We start from the raw sequence: 8,844 nt of genomic DNA on the forward strand, positions 1-8,844 counted from the left end.
AATGGGACTTTGTATTAGGGTTCTTCAGAGAAACAGAACCAATAGGATGAATGGATCAATAAAAAACAAGAAACATGTTATGAAAAAATGGCTGATGCACTAATGAAGGTCTTGGCAAGTCTCAAGATCTACATGGCAAGCTGGAGACCTGGAAGAGCTGATGGTATAGTTTCCATCTGAGCCTGAGGGGCTGAGAACCAAGAGAATCAACAGTGTTGTTTCAGTCCAAAGACCAGCAGGTTCAAGACCTAGGGAAAAACAATCTTAGTTAGTCTGAAGGCAGGAAAAATCGACCTCCCAGCTCGAAGGCCACCAGGCAGAAAGAATGCTGTCTTTCATAAAGGAGAGCTAGCTTTTTTTGTTCTATTCAGGCCTTAGCTAATTGAATGAGGCCCACCCACATTATGAAGGGCAATTTGCTTTACTCAGCCTACTAATTTGAATGTTGATCTCGTCCAAAAACATCCGCACAGAAACATTCATAATCATGTTTGACCAAAATATCTGGGCATCCTGTGGTCCTATTAAGTTGACACATAAAATTAACCATCACAGGACTTATAAAAAAAGAAAATAGCAACAATACAGGATTATAACTCACTGAATAAAATAAGAATTGTGAGTCCCTAGTGACAATAAGTAAATAAGTAAAAGAAAAAAGAAATCTCTTTCTTATAGGAGAAATCCAGGAATGATGGAGTTAGAAGATCACTAATTTGCAAACACCATAAAAATGAAGAGAAACACAAATTTAGGGGAAATCTACAAAATGCATGGCCCAAGCATTTACAAAAGTTTACTGTCATTAAAACAAAAGCTGAGGAACTGTTTCAGATTGAAATAGACTAAAGAGATACAACATCTGAATGCAATGAGTGATCCAGGATTAAATCCTGGATCTGAAAAAAATTTGCTATGATAGATGTTATTGAGACAATACAGCATAAAAATATTATTGTGTAAGTGTGAAATCTCCTGATTTTAGTTATTATACTGTGGTTATATAACAAAATGCCCCTTTTCTAAGGAAACATACACTGAAGTATTTAGGGGTAAAAGAGCAAGATATACACAACTTGCCCAACTTGTTCAGAAAGTATGTGTGTATCTAGAAAGATACAGAGACAGACAAACAGAAAAAAAATAAAGCAAATATGGCAAATTGTTAATTAGTAAATCCAAGTGAACAGTGTAGAACAGTTCTTTATAGTATTCTTGCAAGTTTTCTATAAGTGAGAAGTTATTTCAAAATAGTTTTTAAAGTTATTTTTAAAAAATGAGTGTTTATTTTATAGTATTGTTACAAATACTAAATAAAAGAATCCATAAGAAGGGATTAAAACAGAGCCTGGCATAGAGGAAAAAACTCAGGTTTTTAGCTATTAATAATAATGTGACTATAATATCAACATATTAATATTTGATCAATATATTTATATACATATAATTATATTAATAACATATAAATCAAAACACTTGATATCAATATATTAATAATCAATATATTTATTGTATCAATAATATCAATACATTCATATTAAATACATATACCACATATACATATACATATTTAATACATATACACGCTGCCTATACTAATATTAATGTAATATCAGTATTGAAATAACTTATTTTTAAAATTACATAATATCATATTATGGCTTGCTTTTTTCACTTAAATTATACCATAAGTGATTTGATTTCTCAAACTCTTGGCCTCAAGCAATCCTCCTGCCTCAGCTTCCCAAAGTGCAGGGATTATAGGTGTGAGCCATTGTACCTGGCCTAGTAGTTTGAATTTTAAAGAGGTATGGTAGTTTATTGTTTGTATATATCACCATTTTTAAAATTTTCTTTTCTTTTTTCTTTTTTTTTTTTTTTTGAGATGGAGTCTCGCTCTGTCGCCTAGGCTGGAGTGCAGTGGCTCCATCTCGGCTCACTGCAAGCTCCGCTTCCTGTGTTCATGCCATTCTCCTGCCTCAGCCTCCCCAATAGCTGGGACTACAGGCGCCCGCCACCGCACCTGGCTACATTTTTTGTGTTTTTAGTGGAGATGGGGTTTCACTGTGTTAATCAGGATGGTCTCGATCTCCTGACCTCATGATCCACCCATCTCTGCCTCCCAAAGTGCTGGGATTACAGGTGTGAGCCACCACACCTGGCCAATTTTAAAAATTTTCTAATTTTAGGTGTTTATTGTATCTAATTCTATTCTTTTAGAAATAAATAATACCTGATGATCAAAGTATTATATATCAAATTATTTATATGTTCATAAAATAACATAAAAGTTATAAATTTGTGTTCCTTTTCCTAATGGTGTAGGACAGTGCCCTTTAAATGGTATTGCTAAGCCAAAGGACCAGACATTTAAAACTCTTTAGTTAGCTGCCAAATGGCTTTCCAGAAAGATTTCCCCTATTTTCTCTTGCACTAGCAGGATATAAATGTGACTGTCTTATATTTCTCTCTCCAACATTGCATATCATCGGTTATTTTAATCTTCAGAAAGAGCTGATTTTCAGGGATTTCTGGATGATAGAATTTTGTTAGTTTTAAAAACTTTCTACTTTGTATTATTCTCTATTAAAAAAAGAAAAAAAAGGAAGAACTTAGTTGTGGCCAAAGTAATAAGGGAATTGAATACAATGCAGATTGCATGGTCTTCATTGTCCACAAAGAAAAGCATGCTGCACCCTGGAAAATTAGAAGCCTCCTTGAGTGACTAGACCTGAGATAGCTTTTCCATGAGGGTCTCATATGCTGGATAGCTGGGTTTTTTTTTTTTTTTTTTTGGCATTAGATAGACCTGACTTCTATTCTTAGTTCTTTTTATTTACAGCTTCGAAGCCTGTATTTTCTATGGGCAAAATGATAATAAAAGTGTCTTCCTCACAGTATTGTTGGGAGTTTTAAATGAAGTGAAGCAGACAAAGTGGTAGCATACTATATGTCTTATAAATATTAGATTTTAAAAATTCCTGATGTAATTAACAGATTTTTAAAGCTACAATCCTAACAATAAATGAAACAGTGGGTGTTCTACATGTGTACACAGTGTTCCTTAATGTAAGTCAAGAGAAAAGTATTGCCGAAGTGTAACCCATAGAAAGCAAATTCTGTGGGAGGTTAAAAGTTGTCCTAGAATTAGAGTCCTTGACTCCAGTGACTGTAGCTTAGTAATGAACTGAACCAAAGGTCTGTTTGCCAGATGACCGCATCATAAATGCTTGATTACATTCCTACATTTGCCCAGGAGACCACCAAAGAATAGCCCCCTGCTAATTAGATTCTGAACTAATATTTTTTTTAGAGAGAACATTTACTTACATTTGATTCTAAAAGTAACAAAATCAACAGGTTGTTAGCATAAAACATACCATAAAACAGCATTTAGATTACCTATGAATCAGACATGTTTAAAGAGATGTGGCCATTTCAAGATTCTTTGAATCAGTTTTGGCTTGATTGAAAAGATATCTCCTACTGCCAAAAGACCACTTAACAGAGCAATTGTCTACTTTCAAGTGGCTCTAAAGGAAATAGAGTTCCCCCAGCTCTAGGTTCTTACTGTAAAACCAGATCATTAGTTGTAAAAGTGCTGCTAAATTTAAGTTTTTTAAGGTTTAAAACAATGGCTGTTGAAAAATTAAGGTTTTTTCCCCCTGTTTATTTCTCCAGGAAACAGTCACCATAAAATGCATTCTCTTGCCTCTTGATAGTAAGCAGATGCTACACTCCCACAAAACAGAGCTCAAGAGACCTTTGCCTAGGAGGCAGAATCTGCCATAAATGTCTCAAGATATTTACTTGGCCAAGATTTATGTGACATTACAATTAAGCATAATCTTAAAAGAAATCATCCATTTAATTAATATTTATGTGTACTAGTAAATAATTTGAAAACATATGCTATAAATTTCTAATATGGAATAGTAAGGCAACATGCCATTGCATGGATGCATAGACATAGAAATAGAGCTTGGTTTAAAGAAAAAGAAATTCTGAACCCTCTTGGATGTCGCCTCTTTTCTAAATTCCCAAGTTAAAAAAAAAAACGGAAATAAATTCCCACGTTTCAATTTGTGTAATAGGGGGTCATTAATTTACATTGATGATCACTTTTCTTTTTTTTTTTTTTTAAGGTAAAAAACTCAGTGATGCCTGAAAATACTCAGGTGAAGGGCCTTTGTTTGCAGGAGTTTGTGAAAATAGACTGGGTGTTTTATCAGCTATTCTGGGGAAATTGCCTCCCAAACTCTGCAACCGTCCAGGAATGCTTTATTGTGGCAGTAATCTGGGAGTGTACAAAAGCACAGCAGGCCACAGTTTCAAAGCTTGCTTTCTTTTTGAATTCTCTGATGGCCATACGGCCCAACCTGTGACTGTGGTGGCTGGCCTTTTTATAAAGGGAATTTATTATTGTTTTTGCTAAAGCTAAATTTCTGCTGAAATGCGATGACTTGCATAGAAGAAAATACAACTTAGTGTTGCTTTGCCTTTCCTGGGTACTCTAAAGGATTTTCATTTGGAATGGAAGGATTTCTCCCTCCTCACCCTCTTGTTTTGGCAAGTATAGCCTTCCATCCTTCTGTTATAAAAACAGTTCCAATAACAAAAGTTGGCAAATTTGTGATCTTTCATTTCAGTCATGGGGGGATGGTTTAGAATTCTCTAGTTAAATTTAAGGAGGTAGTTTCAAAAGAAAAACTATTTATTCACTCTCCATTCCAGCCCTCAAACCCAGCTCCTTCTCCCTAATTCCACAATTTTAATGCTAATAACAAAATGACTAATACCATATGATTTTTTCAAATGTAAAAGTTGGAAGTTTGTTTGTGTATGTATGTGTGTGTGTGTGTGTGTGTGTGTGTGTGTGTGTGTGTGTATATATATATATATATATATTTATTTATTTATTTTGAGACAGAGTCTTGCTCTGTTGCCCAGGCTGGAGTGCAATGGCACGATCTTGGCTCACTGCAACATCCACCTCCCAGATTCAAGAGATTCTTCTGCCTCAGCCTCTCAAGTAGCTGGAATTATAGGCATGCACCGCCACATCTGGCTAATTTTTTTTTTTTTGTATTTTTAGTAGAGATGGGGTTTCATGTGTTCTCTCATTTAGTAGAGATGGGGTTTCACATGGCATATCTATGTTGGTTCTAATGAATACTTGAACTCCCAACCTCAGGTGATCCACCTGCCTCAGCCTCCCAAAATGCTTGCATTACAGGCATGAGCCATCACACCCAGTCAAAAGTGAGAAGTTTATATTTCATTTGTTTAAGCCTTATTTGGAGAAGTCAAAAAAGCTCCTTGTTAGTTGAAGGCATTGACATATTTTGAAAGTGATTGATTATCATTAATAAGTATTAAAATGCTTTTATATTTAGAAACTTTTGAAGCCTACCTAACAACCATGCTTTTAAAGGTACTCCTGGCTCTCAGTATCTGGCTCAATTACTTCAAATTATTGGTATTCTTATAAATGTAGCCTTAACAGAATTTGTCTTTGTGATTTGAATCTCTTTAGCCACTCCCAAATTGAAACTATGATTTTTGTCTCCTTAAAACCAGACCGTCTTACTCAGTAAACAATTCATGTGTTGCATTTTATATGACATTTTAGTTGATTGTATAAATTAGAATTTGGCATGCTATTAATCTCAAGCAGAAATGGAAGTGTCAGACATTACTTAATAATAGGTTTAAGAAATAAATCAAATTGTGGAGAAAAATCCATCAGTTGTGCAGAGCTTTAGAGAAAACAGAAAATTATCAATAAATCATGAGACAATATTCAACATCTGGTTTTAGGAAAGGATTGCAAAAAGCTGTCTTTTTTTTTTTTTAATTTAAAAACTCATTTGGTTCTCTTAAGGTACTTTACTGCTATCAGTCTGCTTTGTTAAAGACAGTATCCAGCCTTTTTATGGAATATATATTAACTCTTCTTTCTCAGAAGATATATTTGCTTCTAGTTCCCATTAGACTATGCTTACTTTTAGTGAATGTAAAGACAAGATTGATACTTTTCTACCCTTCAAGTATAAAGATGCTTCCAGAAAATTAGCTTCTCTTAAGCTATTTTCAGGTTTGGTGAGAGTAAGTTTTAGAAAAAAAAAATGATGTTAACTTTTTTTGAAGAAAATAATACCAGGAGGATAACATTGATTAAGAATTATGGAGTTATAAAATACTGAGATTCAAAGTGAACTTGGAGAATATTTGGATAAAATTCTTATGTTCTGCTACATGGAAAGAGCACTACATAGGGCATCACAGATACTTACATTCCAATCCCAGTCCAGCCTGTCAGCTTTGTGGCCATGGCTGAATTCACTGAGCTCTTCTAGGTCAATTTCCTCAGCTGTAAAATCAGGAGACTAACACCTGTTCTTTTTTTCTTGAGATGGAGTCTCACTCTGTCGCCAGGCTAGAGTGCAGTGGCGCAATGATGGCTCACTGAATACTCCGCCTCCTGGGTTCAAGTGATTCTCCTGCCTCAGCCTCCCGAGTAGCTGGACTGATACCTTTTCTATGTACCTGAGTTCTGAGCATTAAATAAAATCACGAATGTAAATATACAGTCATGAAGCATGAAGCATGACACAATTTGTGGAGACAGAATAAATATCTTCTCAGTATTCTTTGATGGGATGTATAAGCCCTTCATTGTTTCTTAGTTTCCATAAGCCCTATTTTCTTTGATTCAGTCTTGGCTACTACAATTACGACTAAAGCCAGACCAATTGACGATCTTGTTACATAAGGAGATAGAAACTGCTAATCTAGGAGCTTGTTACATAAGAAGATTGAGACCATTTGCAAGACATTTACTTAGTAGTTCTCAAACTTTTTTATCTCTGGGTTACTTTTTACTCTAAAAAATTATTAAAGACCCTAAAGAGCTTTTATATATTTGAGTTATATCTATGTATTTACTGTATTAGAAATTAAAACTAAGAAATATTTATTTAAAAGAAACAATACCTTTATTACATGTAAACATTATTATTTTGATAAAAAACTATATCTTTGAAAATAAAAAATTGGTGAAGAAGTAGTGTTGTTTTATCTATTTGCAAGTCTCTTTAGTGTCTGATTTAATGGAAAACAGCTGGTTATTCACATCTGCTTCTGCATTCAATCTCTTTTGATGTCACATGTCATGTAGCCTCTGGAAAATTACATTCTATACTTATGAGAGAATGTGAGCAAACAAGGAAAATAATATCTTGGTATTATTATAAAAATAATTTGACCTCATGCATTCCCTGAAATGGTCTCAGGGACCAGTCATCCCTGACTACTTTGAGGATTGCTAGCTTAGAAGATACTAAAAACACACATTGAGGCTGGGCACGGTGGCGTACACCTGTAATTCCAGCACTTTGGGAGGCCGAGGCGGGCAGATCACTTGATCCCAGAAGTTTGAGACCAGCCTGAGCAACTCGGCAAAACCGTGTCTCTACAAAAAATACAAAACTTAGCCAGATGTGGTAATAATGTGCACCCAGTCCCAGCTACTCCAGAGGATGAGGTGGCAGGATCGCTTGAGCCTGGGAGAGGGAAGTTGTGGTGAGCCGAGATTGGGCCACTGCATTCTAGCCTGGTGACAGAATGAGAATCTGTCTCAAATAAAGAAATAAAATAAAAAAATAAAAACACTTATTGCATTTTATGTTGTGATGAGGGTACCTCCTTGAAGAATGATACCTGAATCTGGTTTAGTAATCATACAAATTTTACTAGGTTATCATTTAAAGACATGATGAGTTAGCAGTAATCTCCTGTGATTTTAACAATTATTCTTTTTAAAAACTTTTTATTTATTTATTGAGAGAGTTTTGCTCTTTTTGCCCAGGCTGGAATGCAATGGCGTGATCTTGGCTCACTGCAACCTCCGCCTCTTGGACTCAAGTGATTCTCCTGCTTCAGCCTCCCAAGTTGCTGGGATTACAGGTACATGCCTCCACACTTGGCTAATTTTTTTATCTTTAGTAGAGACGGAGTTTTGCCGTGTTGGCCGAGCTGGCCTTAGACTCCTGACCTCAGGTGATCTACCCACCTTGGCCTCCGAAAGTTCTGGGATTACCTGCGTGAGTCGCCATGCCCAGCCAAACAATTATTTTTATAGCTAAAGATACACATTGTTTTTAGAGAAACTGAGTTTTCTGTTACTTCACTTGAATATAAGGGGACCAAATATCTTTTTGTAGTCGGAAAAGCTTCAGGACTCTTCATCTGACTTCTACTGTCTGGTTTGTATAACCAGTGACTACTTTACAAACTCATTTCTTCAAACAACTTAGCAGGAGCAGTTCATTTGGAAGCACATATAAGATGATACTCATATTGCAGATAAGACTTGGGAAGGTAGGGGATTTGCCTCAAGTCACCCAATAGCCTAATGGAAGAACTGCAAAAGGAGCCCAAAGTGCTTTGATCACAACTCATTCTTGTCCATTTGGTTGGAAAACTCAACTTTTAGTAAAAATAGGGAAATGCGCTCAACCTAAAAGCACATTAGAATGCTTGTTATATGCTCCTGTATTGACTTTCACTTCCCCTCGTGACCCCCATCATGTTCCCATTTCTAGTTAGATATCCTCCTCCAATTAGATGGTAAGCCTCATGAAGAGAAGCTTACACCTGCCTTGCTCACTGTTGTAGTCCTGTATTTAGTCAGGGATCTCCAGAGAAACAGAATCAATAGGCAATGTATACATATATAGAAAAAGATTTATCATGGGGGATTACCTCATGCAGTTGTGGAGGCTGAGAAGTCTCATGATCTGCCACTTGTAAGCTGGAGGCCCACAAAAAACCATGGTGTGG

Source organism: Macaca thibetana, chromosome 15 (assembly GCF_024542745.1).
Source record: "Macaca thibetana thibetana isolate TM-01 chromosome 15, ASM2454274v1, whole genome shotgun sequence".
Taxonomy (NCBI): Eukaryota; Metazoa; Chordata; class Mammalia; order Primates; family Cercopithecidae; genus Macaca; species Macaca thibetana.